We start from the raw sequence: 23906 nt of genomic DNA on the forward strand, positions 1-23906 counted from the left end.
ATCTACAGAACTCTACATTCCAAATCCACATTCCTCTCAGCATCACATTGCACTTACTCTAAATTTGACCACATAATTGGAAGTAAAACACTTCTCAGCAAATGCCAAAGAATGGAAATCATAACAAACAGTCTCTCAGGCCACAGTGCAATCAAATTAGAACTCAGGATGAAGAAACTCACTCAAAACTGCATAACTACATGGAAACTGAACAACCTGCTCCTGAATGTCGACTGGATAAATAATGAAATGAAGGCAGAAACAAATATGTTCTTTGAAACCAAAGAGAATGAAGACACAATGTACCAGAATCTCTGGGACACATTTAAAGCAGTGTCTAAAGGGAAATTTATAGCACTAAATGCCCACATGAAAAGTGAGGAAAGATCTAAAATCAACACCCTAACATCACAATTAAAAGAACTAGAGGAGCAAGATCAAACAAACTCAAAAGCTATCAGAAGACAAGAAATAACTAAGATCAGAGTAGAACTGAAGGAGATAGACACACAAAAAAACCCTTCAAAAAATCAATAAATCCAGGAGCTGTATTTTTTTTAAAAGATCAACAATAGCTAGACCACTAGCTAGATTAATGAAAAAGAAGAGAGAGAAAACTGGAATAGACACAATAAAAATTATAAAGGGTATATCACCACTGATTCCACAGAAATACAAACTACCACGAGAGATTACTACAAACACCTCTATGCACATAAACCAGTAAATGTAGAAGAAATGGATAAATTCCTGGACACTTATACCCTCCCAAGACTAAACCAGGAAGAAGTTGAATCCCTGAATAGACCAATAACAAGGTCTGAAGTTGAGGCAGAAATTAATAGCCTATCAACCAAAAAAGCCCAGGATCAAATGGATTCACATCCAAATTCTACCAGAAGTACAAAGAGGAGCTGGTACCATTCCTTCTGAAACTATTCCAAACAATAAAAAAAGAGGGAATCTTCCCTAACTCATTTTGAGAGACCAACATCATCCTGATACCAAAACCTGGCAGAGACACAACTAAAAAAGAAAACTTCAGGCCAATATCCACGATGAACAATGATGCGAAATCTTCAATAAAATACTGGCAAACCAGATCCAACAGCACATCAAAAAGCTTATCCACCACAATCAAGTAGGCTTCATCCCTGGGATGCAAAGCTGGTTCAACACACGCGAATCTATAAACATAATCCATCACATATACAGAACCAAAGACAAAAACCACCTGATTATCTCAATAGATGCCAACAAGGCCTTTGACAAAACCCAACAGCTCTTTATGCTAAAAACTCTCAATAAACTAGGTCTTGATGGAATGTACCACAAAATAATAAAAGCTATTCATGACAAACCCACAGCCAATATCATACTGAACGGGTAAAAACTGAAAGCACTCCCTTTGAAAACTGGCACAAGACAAGAATGCCCTCTCTCATCACTCCTATTCTACATAGTATTGGAAGTTCTGACCAGGGAAATCAGACAAGAAAAAGAAATAAAAGGTATTCAATTAGGAAGAGAAGAAGTCAAATTGTCTCTATTTGCAGACGACATGATTGTATAGTTAGAAGACTCCACTGTCTCAGCCCAAAATCTCCTTAAGCTGATAAGCAACTTCAAAAAAGTCTCAGAATACAAAATCAATGTGGAAAAATCACAAGCATTTCTTTACACCAAAAACAGACAAACGGACAGCCAAATCAAGACTGAACTCCCATTCACAATTGCTACAAAGAGAATGAAATACCTAGGAATACAACTACCAAGGGATGTGAAGAAACTCTTCAAGGAAAACTACAAACCACTGCTCAAGGAAATAAGAGAGGACACAAACAGATGGAAAAATGTCCCATGCTCATGGTTAGGAAGACTCAATATTGTGAAAATGGCCATACTGCCCAAAGGGGTAAGAAGGAGCAAACATACCTCTGGCTCTCGGAGTCCAGGCTGCACAGAACACTGGGTGGGTTAGGAAGGAAAGAGAGGACCGAGGCCTGCATGCTACACAGAGGGATTTGCGTTTCTGACTGGAGTCTATTAAAAGATGAGGAGCAGAAGAGATGTGATGAATGTGATATTTTAGGAAAATGATCAGGCAATATTATGCAGGGTGGATGAGAAGGTGAGAGATAAGAGCCAGCTAGCCAAGCTACGTAATTACTGGCAAAACTCTAGACCTAATTTGATGAGGGACAGTTCTCAATCATGAGAATGAGAAGGAAAGCTTGGCAGTCATTTTAAGGACAGCCTTGCACACCTTGATGACAAGTCTTGGTGACTGAGGAAGGATTCAAAGAAGAGAAAGAAGCACAGAGGACCCAGAGGGAAACAGTTTTCAGTGCCATGCCTCCAGGCACCCTTCCGTCTGGTCTTGCTCATTAGTTTATCAGTGTCTGCCAGAGAGAGAAAGCTGTCTGCAGACCACAAAATCCAGTGAAGAACTGGCAGAACTAGGACCAGAAAGTCCTCCAAATTCTGCCTAGTTGAACTGACTTTAGGAAGATGACGCTAAGTGGTGCTATGTACAAGGTTCTATGCTTTGGCTTAAAAATTTAACTGTACAAGTAAAAGAGAGCAAAGAACTTCAGTCAACTGCATCGCAAGTCAGAAAACATCTTAGGAACTTTAGTTATTATTAAGAAGACACCTGAAGAGTAGATAAGTCAAGGGTTAAAATGGCTGGTAAAAGTGTCAAATGGGTTATAATCCTTTAGTGGAATATAGCTGGGATAAGGGAGATGGTAGCTCTTTTCCTCCAGGTTGTTCACCTCATATCTACAGCACGTGTTCAGTCAAAGGAGCTGCCCTTTCAGACGAGATCAGGTGCGCTCAGGGTGGTATGATAGACAGGAGCTGCCCTTTCAGACACAAATTACAAATTGAAACCTTCCCAAAGCTGCTCGGTAACTTAGATAAGGAAACACTTCTTGGAGTATGAAAATAGGAGGAGTGTGCCACAGTAAAATAATAACATCCCACACACCTTTCTTAACTTTCCTCCCAAACACTCAAGTCTTCAGGCTGCAGGTGCTTGACTTTGTCTCCAATAGCAACATGCCCATTAAGACGCCAGTGGGACTCAAAACCATATCCTGTAGGGGACAGGGGATGAACTGATAATGTTTACCTAAGGAAGAGCTTGTGTGATAGCTCTTTTCAAAGTTCTGAAAAGTTATCAAATGAAAGTGGAATTAGATTTGTTCTTCATAATCTTGTCAGAGGGCAGTACCGGCATTAATGCACAGAAGTTTCAGAGTTTGGGTCTTGCTTTTCAGAGCAATTTTCTGATGGTCAAAGATGAATATCTGAAAATTACACTAACTTGTAAAATAGCGAGCTCCTTGTCACTGAATGTGCTCATGCTGACATTAAATGAATACCTGTTAAAGATGTTATAGAGGGAATGGCATATATTAGATGGGATGTCAGGTTGATAGCCCCAAGACCCTTTTCAAAGGTAAGATTCTAATGTTATGTAACACCCAGTTCACAAGATTGGAGAAAGAAAGGGAACACTGGTACCTTGGTAGAAAGGTATACAAGTTGATAAGCAAAGAGCCCAGTAGCTTGTTATCTGGTATTTCTTTGCGAGGATCTGTTTATCAGATATCAGCTTTCTTCCATGAAAAAATAATAAAAAGAATTAGCTATCTGCAGGCATAGGAATTCAGGTTTCTTTTTTCTTCCAGAGTGAAAGAAAATGAATCCTGAGAAGAGAATGAAAATTAAGACTAGAAAAAAAGTAAAGACAACAGAACATAAATCTAATTTTCATCCCTATTTTTTTAAGGCTGTTATCAAGTATAGTTCTGATATTCTAACTAATATTTAGAGAGTTTTGGGTCACATTTTCATGTTTAATGCTGTTAGGTTTCAGAAATATGTTTTCCTTATTCTTTTGGGTATGCAATTTGTTATAACCAATTTATAAACATTTAGTCATATTCCTATGTTTGATAAAATAATTCCAATTCTGAAAAATTACACAAAGGAAATAATGTGGAATACACAAAAATGCTTTATGCATTAATTTTATTGTTATGAACAATTAGAAAAAATTAAATGGCACATGATACAACCACTTGTCTTACTCAGGTCAAGCTGCTATAACAATATACCACGGATATGGTGACCTAAGCAAGAGAAATTTATCTCTCATAGCTCTGGAGCCTGGGAAGTCCAAGATCAAAGTGCTAGCCCATTCAATTCCTGGTGAGGATTCTCGTCACTTGGCTTATACAGCTGCCTTCTCAACACATTTTCACATGGCCTCTTCTTTGTGCAAGTGTGCAGGAAAAGACAAAGAGAGATAGCTATCTCTCCTTATAAGGGCTCTAATCCTTTATAAGAAGGCGTAGGACTGAGGCACTAATCCTATCGGACCTCAACTAAGGGTAATCGCCTCCCAAGAGTCCCCTCTCCAAATACTATCACATTGGGAGTTAGACTTCAACATATGTGTTTTGGAAGAATACAATTCAGTCCATAATATTACATGAAAATGAGTTTAGCCAAACTATGCAGTAAAACAGAACATTCTTTTAATACATGAAATAATAATACAGAAACAACACATACACTATTATTAAAATCATGATGAGAAAAACTTAGAAAAAAAAGTCTTCAAAGAAAAATGCCAATATGTCAACTGGGGTTGACTCAGTATGATAAACTATGAAGCTTTCATTTTTTCTTCATTTTAAAACTCTTTACTTTCCAGGTTTGAATAAAAAAGTATATGCAGTTTTAGAATTGTGCTAAGAAAAGGGAGTTTGTGAGAATATACCTGCAAGTCAACTTGTGAAGAAGAATTGCTTGAGAGATAATTTTATTACTTTTGAAGTGCATGTGGCTCTGTGAGGCAAGAGGGACGCAGACAACCCAGGCCCTGGTCATGTGGAGAGCTGGTACCTGTATACTTTGCTCAGAGCTCAGAGAGCACATGGTTGGCCCTCAGTGTTTATTAAACTCAATGTTTCTGCCATAAGATAGCAGCTGGATACCACAGGCAACCATGGGAAAGAAGAATTGACTTTGCCAAAAGTGCATATGCTTGACTAGAGTGTGTTATTGATACATTTCATTGTATCTGAAATGCTATGCCCTGCTGATCAATTTGGTAGCTTATAGTGTTAAGTATTTCACTTCCAAAAATGAGAAAGGTAATTGATTCACTTTCACTCTCTGTAGATGAAGTGTTTGAGTAGAATTCTAGAATGTCAAGATATCAGATATGCATGTTCCTGCCTTTTGAGAGGTCCACAGTTCAAATTAAATTCCTGCAGCATCTAAAGAATAAATCTGCTTTGAACTTGTAAGCTGCTTTCCTCTATGCTATTCGAGCACTGTAATATTCCTTTTAGACTAATGACTTAGAAATAATGAACTTTTAGAAGGAAATAGGAGAGTGATTTCTCAAGATTTGAAATAATCTAGTCTTAATTATGTAGTAATGTCAAGTATAGACATAGCATTCATAATACCTGTCATGGTACACAATTTTACAAAATAATAATTTCCTTTTAATGGCTGTTTTTAGAAAATGAATTTGACAAACTTGGCTTGTCAGTTCTTTCTTAGAACCTCTTTTTAAAAATTGCTCTTGTGTATGAATAATTCTCCATTCTGTCTGCATAAAGCCAGAGACATGAAATGCAGTCACCTTTCCCCGCTTGCTTTTCTGTACTGCCAATTCTCTTTCACCATCTACCAGGACAGTGGTATTTGATGCCACAAATATGAAGAAAATGATTCAGGGAATTATTTTCTTTATTTTCCTATTTTACTTTTTTTTTTAAGAAAGAACTGGAAGGTGGTTTCTATATATACCTCTAGACCTCTCTATAAACCACTTTGGAAACAATCCTGCCAGCAAAGTGGCCAAATACTATGGGAGGCAATGGAGAAATCACTGTAACTCTACCCTGAGCAAGGCCACAGGTTTTAGCTCTTCAGCCTTTGGACTAGTGGAGTAATTCTCAGTTCTTTTAAAAATACTGTAGCTTTAAACGTCTATTGCCTCCCTCTCTCTTCCATGTCTTGAATTCTTCCTCCTTTGCTGGGCTTCTGATCTTAGGCACTGGTTTCTCTGCACTCAAACCCACCCCCTTTCTATCCTCGTCATTTATGAACCTTTATTTTCCCTGATATCATTTTTACTCTAATACTTTTCTTTCCAAAACATGATAACTGGTGATTTTATTTTGATAGTTTACTGCTTTGACATTGTATTAGTCCGTTTTCATGCTCCTGATAAAGACATACCCAAGACAGGGCAATTTACAAAAGAAAGAGATTTAATTGGCCTTCCACGCAGCTGGGAAGCCTCACAATCATGGCAGAAGGAAAAGAGGAGCAAGTCACATCTTACAGGGATGGCAGCAGGCAAAGAGAGAGCTTGTGCAGGAAACTCCCCTTTATAAAACCACCAGATCTCATGAGACTCATTCACTAATACAACAACAGCATGGGAAAGACCTGCCCCCATGATTCAATTAACCCCCACCAGACCCCTCCCACAACATGTGGGAATTCAAGATGAGATTTGGGTGGGGACAAAGCCTCACCATATCAGACATGCTGCCATATTGATATTACTTGGGTATTTATTTTACTTCATTTTCACAAGAAATCTGGGAGATTTTGAGGGGCTATTGACTAAAATTATCATGCTTAGTTCCCTAAGCTTGCTACAGTTATTCCCTGAAAAACAATAAAGGCTCAAACTTGTGTTATAAGCTTCGGTGATAAAAAAAAATTTTTAAACTACTATTATATGAACTGGATTTTTCCCTTAGTGGTCATATTTAGAGGAAATGAAAAAGATTTTATTTAGATGACTGCTCGTTTTAGTTTTCGTCCTTAGGCTTCTCTGTATACTCTGAGCTTCTACAGCAATTGTGTATTATCCAGTTAACAGAAAAGCTAAATATCATAAAAATGAAAATAAAAGATATTTTAACACATAACTCATATTAGTCTGAGTCTGTACAAATGCCAAGTACACAAACATGCCCGTATGCTACTGAATCTGTGTACTTTAAAAGCAGATAATATTAATTATTTATTTAATGCTGACTACCTGGCAGGCTCATCTGTAGGAGCTTTTCATGTCTTTTATTGTTCAGACTATACTTTGGCCCTGGGAAGCGGATGTTTCCATAAGTCTCATATTAAAAATGAGGAAATTGAAACTCACACAGTTTAAGGATCTTACCCCAAGTCACTAGGCATGGAAAAATGACAGGTGAGTGATGAACCCTAGGAGAAAGGCACCAGTGTCCACGTTTCAGCCAAGACACCTACACTGTCACTCAGATGACAGCATGAATTTTTATAGTATTTTACAGTTTACAAAAGACAGCACTTTTTATGGTACATGACAGTTTACAAAACATAGCACTTTTTGCCTTGACATAAAATTTCTTGACAAGCCACAGGGCAGTTATAAGACTTTTGATATAAGATATCCTGACAAGCCATAGGACAGCTATCATTATTTCAATTTTAATGATGCAGAAACTGGAGTTTAGGGAGGTTAAATGCCCTACCCAAGGCCAGGCATTTAGCAAACAACAAAGTTAAGACCAGAAATCATGTCTTATGACTTCAAGCCCTAGCTTACATGTTCTCTGTGTTGTAAAGAATAAGTCATAGGAGAGTATATATTAGTACATACATGGGAAGGTGATGTTTAACACAGAAGTAATGCTACTATATATAACAATGCATATACAGGTAATTCATTCTCTAAAACAAAGGGAAAAAATCAACATAAATCATTTTGAAGTACTTAGTGCACATGAATTATGCAAATTATCAAGCATATTCCCCAAACAAGTAAAGTTAAATAACTGTGTAAGTCTAGTTCAAAATCTAATTATAGAATAGCAAACCAACAATATTTCAAAAAAAATGAAATTTTTTTCCTGGCTCTTAAAACAATTGTTTAAATGAGTTTTCTTTCCCTTTCCTTTCCTCGAATTATGAGTACTCTAAGGGAAAAAAATCAGTCCATATAACTATAATAATAGTTTTAAAAACTCTTATAGCATAACTTTGCATTTTTATCACTGAAGCTCATAAACTGAACTTGAGCCTTTATTGTTTTCCAGGGAATACTATAGCTGAACACAGAGCAATAACGATGATGATTTTAGTCACTAGCCCCTCAAGAACTCCCAGATTTCTTATGAAAGTGAAGCAAAATGAATATGCAAGTAATATCAATGTGCCAACATGTCTAAGCAGTAAGCTAAATTTTCTTAAGTAACAATCTACAAAATGCAATTTTAATTTGTTAGTACTGTGCCTAGAAAGAAGTTATACAAAATATTAAAAAATAAGATGGTATTTTCTGTATAAAAATTGTACACTGAAAAGCATTCAAAAATGAAAGTGAAATATTTGAATAATCAGTTCCACCTTTCTTTGCCTCATTATTTCTATGGCTCCTGTTTTGGTCCACAGAACAGACACCAGTGAAAGATAAATACGTAACTCTAAAAGGAAAAAAAAAAAAAAAAAAAGACTGGTAAAAATAAAAGCATAGTTTGTGTTAAAACAACCCATACATATTAGTAGCATTTTAAAATAAAAGATAACTGATTTTTGTTTGTACTGAAAATACAGATTAAGATTAGTGTGATAATTTTAGGATGTTAACTTTATCTTAAAATACAAAGGATGACTCAATTTTTCTTCAGTTCCATTTTCATATGCTCACTCATGTGCAAGAGAATTGAACATTTTAATCCCTTTGATTTTTTAAGCTCTTATCTTTAAGGTAAAAATGAAATAAAATGTTTTTACATTAGAAGAGAGGAAATCATCTCTACTGTTATAACACCAACCAGCCAGAAAATATTAACTCACCATGATGCAAGAGTAAATTCACATTTCATAAGCACTTTCTGCCAAGTAGTATCTAAGACCTTGCCTTACTTTTTGGAACCTCAAGCCTTGTTTTAAAGATTCTGAACTCAGAGGGCTCATTTGCCCAAGGCCAGTGTGTGGAATCAGAGGCATAATCACATGCCTGAAATGGATAAACTCCCTAGGACCCATGACAAATGATTTGTGCATTGTTCTACAATGAGGCAGAGGAGGATCTTACATTCACTGTGTGAATTCACATCTCAAGATACTGTGAAATTGTCTTCATTGCAATCATACGTTTTTAGGTGTATATTGATCTAATTCTTTATGAATAAAACACGTTTGAGAGGTGGAAGAGTTCAATCAGTTTTGACACATGTAAATATCCTCTAACTAGGTTATACATTTTGGAGTGCTTATTTTTTTGTCTTTAATTCTCTTAAGCTCCATAGGATGTCTAATGTTCTGAAGCCTGCATATCATACAAACAGTATAATCCTCACTGCATCCCAATACACAGTATCTAATAGATGAATTATTGCTATGTGAAAAAAGATTGGAAATCATCTTTCTGAAATATGGTTTTCTGCCATTCATTTATTAGGCAGAGGCTAACACAGCTTTTATTCCTATTGGAAAAATAAGCCCCATCAGGTATGTAATTGAAGGAAACCCTACACGTTTATCTCCTAATCTAATACCAGCAAAGTATTAAATGAATCCAAATTAAAGGGTATTCCTACATTTCCCTTGTATGGCATACCCTAACTGTCTTTTCACTCTGATGAGACATGGTCAAACTATGTGCTTGCCTCAAGCCTTTCTTTCCACCCTCACCTTGTCCTCACTATCTTGAGTTTCCCCACCTCTCACCTCTATCGAGACAATTGCAAGGAAAGGCTCTCCAATTTCTAAGGTTTCTTCTAGTTAAACCAACTCAAAAATAATAGAATTATGACAGTCAAGAAGCAAACTTGTCTCTATATACCAGTCTGCTTGGGCTGCCATAACAAAATGCCACTGGATACCTTAAATGACAGACAATTGTATTTCACAGTTCTAGAGGCTGGGAAGTTTAAGACCAAGATTTCGGCCAATTTGGTTTCTGGTTAGGGCTCTCTTCTTTGGCTTGGAGAATGCCACCTTCTCACATGGTCTTTGGATGGGAAGAGAGAGAGAGACAGAGATCCTACCCTTATGGCCTCATTTACCCTTTATTACCTCCTAAAATCCGTATCTCCAAACACGGCCATTTTGGGGATTAGGGCTTTAACAGAGAAATTTGGGGGGGCTTCAAAATTCAGACCATAATACTCTGAAGAGTCTAAGAATTATTAGAACCTTATGAACATAAAGGAGATGGAGAGAGTCTATTTTAAACTATGCAGCCATGATTTTTTAGAAAGCCAAGGTAACAATCTCCATACTTTTCCTTCGAAGCGGTGTGAAGAACATAAGGAGGAAGCACCGGTGTGCATGAACACAGAGTAGGGATATAAACACTGCACATGATCCGGTTTCTTACTCCTAAATGCCCTTGAGATGTACATTTACAAAGCACATGAATAAAATTCACAGAAACTGTTGGAAAAGATTAAAGAATTAATGTAAGGTCAGAATGTACTGAAGCCAAAACAAACAGATGAAAATCTATCTTCTGTTTAGCCAGGTCCTTTGAACAATTAAATGCCACAACCTCCTTTAGGTCCCAATCCTGCAACTTTCCAAGTTTCACCATGGAGAAACGTTCCTTTCTCCAGTGAAAAGCCTTTACATTGGTTATTGCTGTCTGTTTTATTCCTTACAGGAAGAGCAAACAGCACTAGCATCTTCTCTCAAGTAGCTCTTCCGAGTTCAAAGATCGTTCAATTTCCTATTGGCAAGCCCTTCAGTTTTCATGACTTTTCCTGCCTCTTGTTAGGCTATTCATTTTTGTGATTATCCTGCAAACCCTCTTCAAATTCTCCATGTTCCTCTTGAGTAATGGAACCAATATACTTATTAGAGTCTTACCAGATTTCAGCATAACAGCAGGATTACCCTGTGGTCCTTTCATGTTATTTTTGAATACAGCTGACAATATTTCAAAACAGTGAGACACATAGTTCCTTCTTTCACCTCAGCTGCTATGTCTTATTCAATGAGAGTTCCTTAAAAAAATTAACCACAGATTTTTAATTATCTTTGATACAGAAATCTTCTCTGAGCAAATTTAAGCTCCAATGTGTTGATTCTTGGACCTTAATTCATGTAAACTCTATAGATACTCTGCCCCATCGAAAAGCTTGGTCCACCCATACACAAAGTTCTCAAGAAGATAAGGTGTATCATCATGAACACGGCCAGGTCCTTCAAAACACACATGCCTAAATGTATCTCCCTGCCTGACTGATACCAGCCTCTTATTATTTTTCTGGAAGATATTACTGTTTTGCTTAAGATGCCTAAGAGCAAGACCCCTTCTTAGATACTGAAGAAGGAAATCGGAGTAGACTTCTGTAAAGGAGTCTCAAGGAAACCAATGTAAGACATTGGTGACATTTAAAATCGCCAACTCATTTTGAGATTATTGCATCCCCTAGGGTCTCTTGCCCCAGGATCCTTGTCAAAACACTAAAATAAGAACTCTTTGATTTCATGACTTCACAATTGATCTTTCCAGACACTTAGTCTTTAGGGCATATTCTCAAATGGTGTGTCCTTTGGGGCTTGTAAGCCCTGAGTCTAAAGTAGACATCTAACTTCACATCAAAACATGGAGAGAGACATTTCGTCCACTGTTCATGTAAATATCCAAATTAGGAGACATTAGCATGACTGAGGAAAAAAATGTTAATACCACATAAAACATTTAGGTTTCATTTAATATTAAGAATGACTGTTTTCTCCCTAGGAACAATACTTAAAGCTTAAAATGGATGAATTACTGTAGAATAAGATCATCAGATAGACATGAGGGACATAGCTTAATATTCTAATCTTCTTCAGGTAACAGCTTGATAGTTACATTCTCAAGTTGACATTTTGTTTAAACTGAATACATAGACTGTATTATCTACGTCTCTTGGCTAAATGATGAAAAGCTTGTAGCTTCTGACCTTTAAAATATTTTCTTTTTTTTTTTTTTTTGTAGGAATCGGGAAAATGTTCTAACAACATGTTGAGCGAGGCAAAATTCTTTGAGCAAACACAAAGGCAGAGCCACAATATTTTAAAAAATTACTCTCACAACCCAACCATTGCAAGTAATCTCTCTTTTTATGTCTGAGGGAATCCTGCAAGTTTCAAATAAAAGCCAAATGCTTCCTGAAAATCTTAAGTTCGCCCTTGAAACCCGCCACTGCCCAGCTCTCACTCTGTGACCATGGAGTTCTAGTGACTCAAATGGCCCTGGATTCCCCCAGCATTAGGAAGGGCTTAGCTCAGGGTACCTCCCATCAGAGCCCTGCAAAATTTCCTGAGCGATACAAGTTCTTTGGTTCTCTTGGTCCAGCGTAGAGAACAATAGCTAATGGTCACAGCTAACCAAAGGTGTCTGCTATTCTGCTACCTGCACCTGGGGTCCAAACACCACAATCACTTCAACCCCAAATCCTTTGTCATTTCTCATTAACCCTCTGGATTCCTGTCTCCTCAGATCACTATATATACATTTAGGTATTTTGTGACAAGCAGATTAATTAGAAATAAATATATATTTTAAATTTTTCAGCTACTACATGTGACACAAACATCCTGAATTTCTTGGAATGCTAACAAAAACAACCATATGCAGCTCTTTAAATGATGATCTTTTCCCAAGCAGAGAAGAAAATCATTTATTTTGAATTTCCATATAAGGGGTAAATTTTGAGAAACACAGTCCTATTTTTAAGTGATTTTTTTTTCTTAAGATGAGAAAGTACTTTTGTGTGAAATATGCTCAATTTATGTTAATGTAGCCCCTTTTCTTGGTGATTATTTTGCCTAGCTGGGATTAATTTAGAAATATCAGGGCCAGGCACAGTGGCTCATGCCTATAATCACAGCACTTTGGGAGTCCCAGGCAGGCAGATCATGAGGTCAGGAGATTGAGATCATCCTGGCCAACATGGTGAAACCCCGTTTCTAATTAAAAAAAAAAAAGCTAGCTGGGCATGGTGGCACGTTTCTGTAGTCCCAGCTCCTTGGGAGTCGGAGGCAGAAGAAGAGCTTGAACCAGGGAGGTGGAGGTTGCAGTGAGCTGAGACCATGCCACTGCACTCCACTCTGGTGACAGAGCAAGAGACTCTGTCTCAAAAAAAAAAATAATAATAATAAAATAAAAGAGAGAGAGAGAAAAAAAATTCAAGTATTATATCTCCAAAAACTTGCTTTCATACTAAGTTGGAGAAATAAATTGAAATGTGAATCCATGAAATTCTGGGTGGTATGGCAGAGGAGAATATATTGCCTTTGAAGAAAAGAACTCCACCCAACAACTCTCTCTGTTTTAGAGTCAAGCAATCCTTTAAGCATGTACTAGGACCTTATGGACTCAGAAGCATGGGCAGTCCTAGGGTCCTTGTCTCCTCTCACTCTATGTGCTCTCCCTGGGCAATCTTGCCTCTCCCAAAGCTTTCACTGGCATAAAATAATGTGGAATATTCCCAAATCTCTCCTAATTGGACAGCTCCGGACCAAAATCCATACCCTGGACATTGAATATCTACATGTGTATTTCAGTACTTTCCACCTTCCTCTACCAGAATGTAACCTCCATCTCCTTCATTTCATTTAACGGACAGTGAGGGGAAGGGAGTTGGGGAGGGATAACATGGGGAGAAATGCCAGATATAGGTGATGGGGATGGAGGCAGCAAAACTACATTGCCATGTATGTACCTATGCAACAATCCTGCATGATCTGCACATGTATCCCAGAGCCTAAAGTGCAATAAAAAAATACATATATATATTATATATATTATATAATATATATATTATATATATAATATATATATAATATATATACGTATAATATATATGTATAAATAACCTCCACCTCAATAAAGGCACAGATTTTTCCATTTTATTTGCTTTCTTAGCCTCAGTGCCTAAAAGGATGTTTGGCACAGAATATGCAGTCAATAGCTATCCCAGTGTTAGGATCTCTCAGAGAGAACTCTTTGAAGATACAATGCAAAGTTGTTGAAGTAAAAGGAAATCCCTCCTCCAACATAAAGTTAATACATTTGAGGCATAACCGTATGTTTTCTAATGTGCAGCACTATTAAAAACCTAATTCATAAGCCCTTTTATTTTGTAACTCTTTTTACTCTTATTAAAAAATACTTTAGAGAAATTTACATTTTTATTCATTTTTTCATTCCTTTATGCCATCAACATTTCAATAGCCTAAACTGGAACGTAAATCTTTCTGTGCACAAAGGAATCGATCAAAGCTAAGGCAGCAGTTGGTTCCTTATCCTCTTGCATCTTAAATTTTTGACATTTCAGTATGGAATCCTTCTCTGAAAAAAAGAAACTAAACTGACAAAAATCTCATTCTATATTTTTTTTAACAAAAAAGATTGAGTGATTATTAAATCACATTTTCACTTGAATTGTTATTTAAAACTCCCATAGAAAGGGTTAGAGAATTTGTAAATAAATGTAGTAGTATCATATTAGAAATAAGGTAGTATATTTTAATTATTATCTTCAATCTTTAATTATTGAATCTTTGAATGGGAATCTTTAATTCTAACTTAATGATGAATTAATCATAATATTGCAACCAAAGTGATATACACTTTCATTGTATGTGAAAATCAAGGTAATAAATAAGATTGTGGTTCAAGTTTATCCTCAGAACACAAAATAATTTAAAGAAATTAAAAAATGTCTATATTATTGAAAGTTATGTTCATTGAATATTACACTGTTTTCACTCCAACATAGATTCTTCAAAAGCATTACTGTCAATATTTTGTTACTCGAATTTTAGTTACATGCTATGTGTAAAAACACAGTTTTACAAGGCTCTGGACATTCTATTAATTTCAGACATATCAGCAGTATTCATGACATATTAATGACACTGTGCCCAGCCCATATATCATCCTTTCTTATTCGAATTTGTAAACTTTCAGGGATTACCCAGTATCATCCTTAAGGTAATCCCTGAGGCATTTGCGTCTGGATAATTCTTTGTTTTGGGGGAAATGTCCTGTGCATGCCAGAAAGTCTGCATTAATACCCGTTAGGGGTCACACCCAGGGACTGGGTCATAGCAGTGCCCTAGAGCAGCAAATTGGTCAAGCAGATTAAAGGGGTAAGAACTTACTTAACTTACTTTTGCGGTGGGAGGTAAGAATTCTACCACTGAACCACCTATGGTTTTTTTTCTGGTAAAAAAAATGGTTTGTTAAAAAAATCTTCCCCCATATGGGAATAGGGTTTAGGAATCCTAAACACGTGAATTACTTATTCCCTGAGGCACAGTATGTTGTTATACTGGAGAATGTAATTTAACTTCAAAGGGAAATTTCACAATTGCTGAGAAGGATAGTTTGACATGTGAAAAGCTTGTTATTATTGTTAAGACCATCCTATTGCTTTGGATCGTCTATTTTTTTTCTAAAATGCAAAAGTAAAGCAAAATATAGCATATCATCTTTAACTGGGTTTAAGCTTTGCCAAGAAAAGTCAGAGATTTCATAGAAAAATAGAGACGCAAGAGAATAATCCAAATACTTCTTAGAAAGTTTACTTAGCTAATGTATCACCTGACTGGATAGCTTCAGAAGCTATTCCATTGTTCACAAGTATAGCTGTTTCTAGACAAGATTAGTGTTTGCAGAGATGCTGTCATTTTTTTTTTTTTTCTGAGATAGAGTTTTGCTCGTTGCCCAGGTGGGAGTGCAATAGTGCCATCTCAGCTCACTGCAACCTCCGCTCCTGGGTTTCAGCGATCTCCTGCCTCAGCCTCCCAAGTACCTGAGATTACAGGCATGCACCACCACACCTAGCTAATTTTGCATTTTTGGTAGAGATGGGGTTTCTCCATGTTGGTCAAGCTAGTCTTGAACTCCTGACCTCAGGTGATCTGCCCACCTCAGCCTCCCAAATCGCTGGGATTACAGGTGTGAACCACTGAGCCCAGCCACCATATTTTATCTCTTAACGTTTGTTCACATGACTCTAGCAAAGTTGTTAAGGATAAGAGGCCTCAATTAGGAATCTTTAGACCTAACACAGCACATCTCCTTAATATGGCAGAAAGAAGTAAAAAGACTTTAGAGATAAAAATAATGATGAAGAGAAAGGATGTGGGCAGCTATGTCTGAATAAAATCTGTATGGGCTGCTAATAAAAGTTATTAGCTTTTTTGACCCTTTGACTTTGTCTACAAACCTTTAAAAATGGTGCCTCTCTCTCTGCTTCAGCAGAGCATACCAGATAGTCTCCTAATCTGATGAATTACCATTTTTATTGCTCATTACCTACTTCATGCATCTAGTTAACTGGTTAAGTCAGTTCCTAGCTTTGGTATAATTTCATCTGCTTGTGTTTAAAATAAAAACTGCATTAGATGTGAATTATTCATTCACTCATTCCACAAATATTTACCAAAGTCTAATATGGCCTAAGCATTGAGGCTGCTGGGAGAATACATCTTTTGTTCCAAAATAATCAGGTCCAAAAGTCAATACGTTGATCAATGGGTACAAGGTTACACTTAAAAAGGAGGGATAAGTCTCGATGTTCTATAACACAGTAGGGTGACTAAAAATACTATGTTATTTATTTCAAAGTAGTTAGAAAAGAGGATTTTGAATGTTGTTAAAAATACTGTATTGTCTATTTCAAAGTAGCTAGAAGATAGGATACTGAGTGTTGTTACCACAAATAAATGATCAGTGTATGAGGTGACAGATATGCTAAATAGTATGATTTAATTTTTATACAATGGACACATGTATCCAGACATCACACTTTACCCCCATAAATATGTACAATTACCATGTGTCAATTAAAAACAAAAAGTCAATAAAAGGTGCCCAAGAAATAACAGGTACAAAAAAAGTTTGATATAACAGTAAGTAGACATTAACAAACATATATTTTTGAAGTATTTGTTGTATTAACATAAAATAATACAAATCTGAACAATCAAATCAAAATTACCAAGTGTCCATGTTTTACCTTTCCTATAATAAACAGAGGGCACATTTATATTTTACATTAACTTTTTTTAATGAATCCTAACCAGTTGCATGTCAGTTTTAGAGAAACTCAGATTAAAGGGAGTTAACAGCAAATAAAACAAATAGGAGAAAATTCAAGATGAAGTAAGCTTAATCCAAGGTTAATTTCAAGCACTATTAATTTCTCTCCCAATAGCTGTTCCATGTAGTGGCAAAATGATAGATTTTTCAGAGATTTTAATCTTCCTTTATTCTGAACCCAGACATTCAAGGATATAAGGAATTTAGAAGAAAAAAAAAAGGTGCTCGACATTAGCTGAAAAGCTTTGCCTGTGCTAATGTACAACTCTAACATTTAAGGGACATTGCTGCCTGAATCCTTTCAAAGAAATTCCTAAAATGGCATGAAAGGAATCTGTGACCTCATTACAGCTCTATTCACGAAAGAGAATTATTGTATACAAGGCCAGTCCATCTTAATCCCAAAATAAAACACAGAGATATCTCATTAATAAGCACTGTTCTGTAATGTGTCTCTAAAGATGTTCAGTGAGTATGTGTTTGTGTGCCTCTGTATTTTGGTCCCCATTTTTATCCCAAAATAAGGATTTAAGAGGAAGTTTAAAAGATCGACTGTTTTCTTAAACACAGAATAGCACTGCACAGGCATATTATTGGGGTAAATTAGATCCACAAACACACTTTAGCTTTGCTGATGAAAATAATTTAGAATAAAGAAGGTAACCATGCCTCACATGTTGATCAACAGCTTATAACATCTTTTTTTTTTTTTTTCCTTTTGAGACCAGGTCTTGCTCCCAGGCTGGAGTGCAGTGGCATGATCATAGCTCACTGTAGTCTTGACCTCCTGGGCTCCAGCCATCCTCCCGCCTCAGCCGCCAAGTATTTCAGACTACAGTTGTGCACCACCACAGCAAGCGTATTTTTAAATTTATTTTGTATCACTATGTTCAGCTCAGGCTGGTCTCGATTCCTGGTCTCAACTGAATCGCTCACCTTGGCCTCCCAAAGTGCTGGGAGTACAGGCATCAGCCACTGCACCCAGCCTAATTTATAACACCTTTATTGATCAGTTACTTCAATGTCATATACATGTTTTTAGTTACATTTTTAAACACAGGGCCTTGATCTTTCTACTGCAAATCGTGAAACATTGATGGGTTCATGTTGAAGACAAAGTTGTTACCAGAATAAAACAGTAAATGATTGTGCCATGCACCAGGGTTGTTGGCACAGACCCAGATTTCCATTTAGGTTCCATGTGGTTTGAATTTATCAATTTCTTTATAAATCCCAATTAAAATATCTCTAAAGGCATCTTTTCTGAAGAAAACCTTCTTATGACATTCCATCTGCTTTCCTTCCAATGGGAAATGTAACTACCCAACCACTCACATAAGAGTCCACAGTAAAAATTTCAGTAGCTAAAACAATGGTGATATGGTTTAGCTGTAACCCCACCCAAATCTTAACTTGAATCACATCTCCCAGAATTCCAACGTGTTGTGGGAGGGACCCAGGGGGAGGTAACTGAATCATGGGGCCAGCCATTCCCGTGCTATTCTCTTGATAGTGAATAAGTCTCATGAGAATGATGGGTTTATCAGGGGTTTCTGCTTTTGCTTCCTCCTAATTTTCCTTGCCACCATGATGTAAGAAGTGCCTTTGGCTTCCCACCATGATTCTGAGGCCTCACCAGCCATGTGGAATTGTAAGTCCAATTAAACCCCTTTTTTCTTCCCAGTCTCAGGTATGTCTTTATTACCAGCCTGAAAACTGACTGATAGAGTAAATTGGTACCAGTAGAATGGGGTATTGCTGAAAAGATACCTGAAAATTAGGAGGCAACTTTGAAACTGGGTATCAGGCAGATGTTGGAACAGTTTGGAGGGCTCAGAAGAAGACAGTAAAACGTGGGAAAATTTGGAACCTCCTAGAGATTTGCTGAATTGCTTTGGCAAAAATGCTGATAGTGATATGAACAATAAGGTCCAGGCTGAGGTGGTGTCAGATGGAGATGGGGAACTTGTTGAGAAATGACTCTTGTGTTTTAGCAAAGAGGCTGGTGGCATTTTGCCCCTGCCCTAGAGATCTGTGAAACTTTGAACTTGAGAGAGATGATTTAGGGTATCTGGTGGAAGAAAATTCTAAGCAGCAAAGCATTCAAAAGGTAACTTGGTTGCTTTTAAAAGCATCCATTTTGAAAGAGAAACAGAGCATAAAAGTTCAGAAAATTTGCAGTCTGACAATGCAGTAGAAAAGAAAAACCCATTTTTGGAGGAGAAAGTCAAGCTGCTATAGAAATTTGCATAGGCAGCAAGAAGCCTAATGTGAATCCCCAAGACCAAGTGGAAAATGTCCCCAGGCCATGTCAAAGACCTTCCCGGCAGTCCCTCTCATCACAGGCCTGGAGGCTCAGAAGGAAAAAGTGGTTTCACGGGCAGGGCCTGGGGTCCCTGTGCTGTGCGCAGCTTATGGACTTGGTGCCTTGTGTCCCACCTACTCCAGGCATGGCTGAAAGAGACCAACATAGAACTCTAGATGTGGCTTCAGAGGGTGGAAGCCCCAAGCCTTGGCGATTTTCACATGGTGTTGAGCCTGTGGGTGCACAGAAGTCAAGAACTGAGGTTTGGGAACCTCCGCTTAGATCTCAGAAGATGTATGGAAACACCTGGATGCCCAGGCAAAAGTTTGCTGTTGGGGTGGGGCCCCCATGGAGAACCTCTGCTAGGGCAGTGTGAAAGGGAGATGTGGGGTCAGAGCCCCCATACAGAGTCCCTACTGAGACACTGCCTAGTGGAGCTGTGAGAAGAGGGCCACCAGCCTCCAGACCCCAGAATGATAGATCCACCAACAGCTTGCACTGTGCACCTGGAAAAGCCACAGACACTCAATGCCAGCCTGTGAAAGCGGCCAGGAGGGAGGTTGTACCCTGTAAAGCCACAGGGGCGGAGCTGTCCAAGACCATGGGAGCTCACCTCTTACATAAGCATGACCTGGATGTGAGACCTGGAGTCAAAGGAGATCATTTTAGAGCTTTAAAATTTGACTGCTCCACTGGATTTTGGACTTGCATCAGCCCTGTAGCCTCTTTGTTTTGGTCAATTTCTCCCACTGGGAATGGCTGTATTTACCCAATACCTGTACCCACATTGTATCTAGAAAGTAACTAGCTTGCTTTTGATTTTATAGGCTCATAGGCAAAGGGACTTGCCTTGTCTCAGATGAGACTTTGGACTGTGGACTTTTGGGTTAATGCTAAAATAAGTTAAGACTTTGGGGGACTGTTAGGAAGGCATGATTGGTTTTGAAATGTAAGAACATGAGATTTGGAGGAGCTAGGGGTAGAATGATATAGTTTGGCTGTGTCCCCACCCAAATCTCAACTTGAATGGTATCTCCCAGAATTCACACGTGTTGTGGGAGGGACCCAAGGGGAGGTAACTGAATCATGGGGCCAGTCATTCCCGTGCTATTCCTGTCTGAGTGAATAAGTCTCAAGAGATCTAACGGGTTTATCAGGGGTTTCTGCTTTTGCTTCCTCCTCATTTTTCTCTTCCTGCTGCCATGTAAGAAGTGTCTTTCACATCCTGCCATGATTCTGAGGCCTCCCCAGCCAGGTGGAACTGTAAGTCCAATTAAACTCTTTTTTCTTCCCAGTCTTGGGTATGTCTTAATTAGCAGCGTGAAAATGGACTAATACAAATGGTTTATACAGTTACTTAGTAGAAAAAAAAGGTCTCTTCTATAGTTCAAATAAAATGTTATTCATTAGTGGGAACGAAAGTCATTTACATGTCTGAGCAGCAGGAGAAAAGACCTCAGCTACAAGCACTCCAACCACATACACACTAAATCCTGCTATTCTGCCTAAAAATTCACCCATATCAAATTTTTCTGGGTGAATCATGCAACTTAGGAAGGATAGACATTTAATACACTTTGGTAGCTGTGACATAAAATTAATCTTATTATAGTGTCACTGCCAAATTACAACATCCCTTTGCTCCCTATGTAAGATGTGATCAGGACCCTGATTAGGTGGCAATCTATAGGATAGGTCAGCGATACCTGTCCTTTCTACACTTGTGAATTACTTTTGGCCTAAGGATCACTATGGGTCACTTCTAGGAGGAGAAGACCAAGCAGAAGGTACTGTTACCGCTTTTGTACGCTTTCTTCCAATTGCTCCTAAAATTTAATGCTTTAATGACTCAATCCTTCAGCAAAGCCTGAAGTCAGATTCTTTATTCAACCTCAGTATAAATGATCACCCTAAATTATTATTATTACTACTATTATTGAAGATGGTGAAGCAGGATTCAACCAGGTATTTTCCATAAAGACAATTACTCTTGTTGTTGGATGAAGCATGGATTGAATAGTATGAGAATAGAAATAAGATGACTTAGGGACTATCAGAGAAGATGGTGAGATGACGAAGTAATGAATGTAACCTGGACTTGGGGAATGTTTTTACACAAAGGGAAGTGAAGGTATTAGAACAGCGGCTGCACACTGGAATAATTTGAGGAACTTTGTAAACATTCTGAAGCCCAAGGTCCACTCTAAGAGGTGCTGATTTAATTTTCTGCGGTGAAACCTGAGCACCAGTATCTCTTCACAGTGAGGGCTGAGACCTGCTGGCTCAGAGTGGACTGTGGACTGCATGGGTTAGACGTAGAAATTTACAGGAAGAATTTCTGACCATTTACAGAGAAAGAGAAGACTGGGAATCCGAAATTTTATGTGAACGGTCCTGATTTTTTGATTTGGCATCTTCTTAATTATCATGCATATAAATTTGTGTAGGCCCAAGATAAATAATAAAATAAATGAACTAAGGTGGATCCAACCAGTAGATGACCAGTCACGATTTCTGCCTTAAATCAGGGACATTAATCTCTTATTGTGGATTTCAGACTCTCACAGAACGTAAAAGTAAAACTCTTTGGAGAACCTTAGAAACACATCCATTAATTACTACACACAGCTCTAAGAATAAACGTGACCAAGTACATTTGGGACATTGCAATTTGAGGTGAATTTATCTATGCTCTCTCACTCTCCTTTCCTCCCATTCTGATTTAAATCACAACACTTTCCCCAAGGAAGTATAGAAACCTTCCCAAGGCCTTTGCTAAGTAGTAGAGCCAGGTCTTGAACTCATATTGATTAATTCTGGTCTGTGCTACTTCCCAATTTCCCAAACTTGATTTTCAACAGACTTTTTTTGGGGCAGGGGAGGAGGCAGAGGCAGGTGAGTTGTGTATATTTTTCCTGTTGAAAATAGAATTTATGGGGCACTTTTCCAAATATATATCTGTATTTTAACAAGCCTGCTATATTTCTAATTATATTTTTAAAAGTTGCGTACAAGTAAGCAAACAATCTTGTAATAAAGTATCCCTTAGTCATTGCATACTATATATAAAAACACACAAACACATGCATATATTATGTAATAGGTGTAGTGAGATACCTATGTCTCATCTATTTTTCTATCTATCTATCTATCTATCTATCTAACCTATCTACCTACCTACATACCTATCTATGTTACATACTCACAAACAGTGCTCATCCAAGTAAGTCTAAATTAGACAGAAGCTACAGGCTGTTATATTTATATATTGGGAGAATCTACTTTCAGAATATCCCCTTCAAGATAATGCATTAAACACTGGGAGGCTGAGGTGGGTGAATCATCTAAGATTGGGAGTTATTATAAAATGCCATATATTTTTGTTCTTATGTAATATTTATGTTGTCATACACAAAGGGAATAACCGTCACAAAATCTAAGTGAGTAGTCAATTAATTGATATAATTCTATTAATTAAGTCACATATGTAGTCATTCTGTGATTTATTACACAATTTTCTCTAAGCATGGATTGATTTAGGGAAGGAAAGAAGTTGATATTTTTTCTGTAAGAATTTTGGACTACAGATACCACACTTATAACATACCGGAGTACAGTCATATTTCATTCATTTGATTTCCATAGATTTTTGGCTAAATCTTATTTTCACAACCACATAAGCATAGACTTTCTCCTCTCTCTTCGAATGGCTATATTCTTAATTTGAGTTTATCATATAACAAAGAAAATGAAGTATTCTTCAGGAGTTGTAGATGCCAAAATATAAACATATACTTCTAAGTAGAAAAGACAAAAGTCATCTCTGACACATGAATTTAATTGCTTAGAGCAGATTCCATTCTCAGCAATCCACGGGAAGAAATATACATCCATAGTTATGATTCAAAAGTGTCAGTAAGCATGTATTGGAGGTTTTACATACCTGTTGCAGGTGGGATCATCAAACCAATCCAATGTATCGAGAACTGTCCTGTGTGTTGAACTTTCCTTGTAGAAAGAGACCAGGTGCCACGTCACCGCAAAAGCTAAAAATGAACGAGGGAAGGGGTAAGTTTAAAATAATATAAAAGAACAAGTAGTTCACTCGGATCACTGAATTGCGAGACGAAATACTAATTACATGATAGATTTCAAAATTGGAGATTTATTCCAGCATTTCCAAATATGCTTCATCAAAAAATTCTATTAAAACATTAAAAAAAAATTTTAAGTTCTGGGGTACATGTGCAGAACATGCAGGTTTGTTACATACTATTCTACAGCACCTGTTAGTATCCCGCTGAGGGAAACAATGAGACGCTGTAACCACCTGTTCCACACAGATGCCTCAGCTTATGGTTTCTGTCACATGGTCATCTGTCCTCAGTTTGAAACTTCCAATAAGTGGGAGTACGTTATAAGCGTCCCCCACAAATATGTACACATACATACATTTATATTATT

At 37.4% G+C, this 23906-nt stretch overlaps 1 protein-coding gene across 3 annotated transcripts in view; it reads right to left on the minus strand.

The window, feature by feature from the left end:
* CHRM3 (cholinergic receptor muscarinic 3) overlaps positions 1 to 23906 on the minus strand; it is a 507932-nt gene that overhangs the window by 216595 nt on the left and 267431 nt on the right. For all 3 annotated transcript variants that reach the window (XM_032242257.1, XM_032242255.1, XM_032242256.1), the window contains exon 4: positions 23386 to 23488. The gene's annotated coding sequence lies outside the window, so the exon portion shown is untranslated. The remainder of the gene's footprint in view (positions 1 to 23385; positions 23489 to 23906) is intronic.

The sequence above is a fragment of the Sapajus apella genome, unplaced genomic scaffold (assembly GCF_009761245.1).
Source record: "Sapajus apella isolate SASKATOON/1434 unplaced genomic scaffold, GSC_monkey_1.0 scaffold49, whole genome shotgun sequence".
NCBI lineage: Eukaryota > Metazoa > Chordata > Mammalia > Primates > Cebidae > Sapajus > Sapajus apella.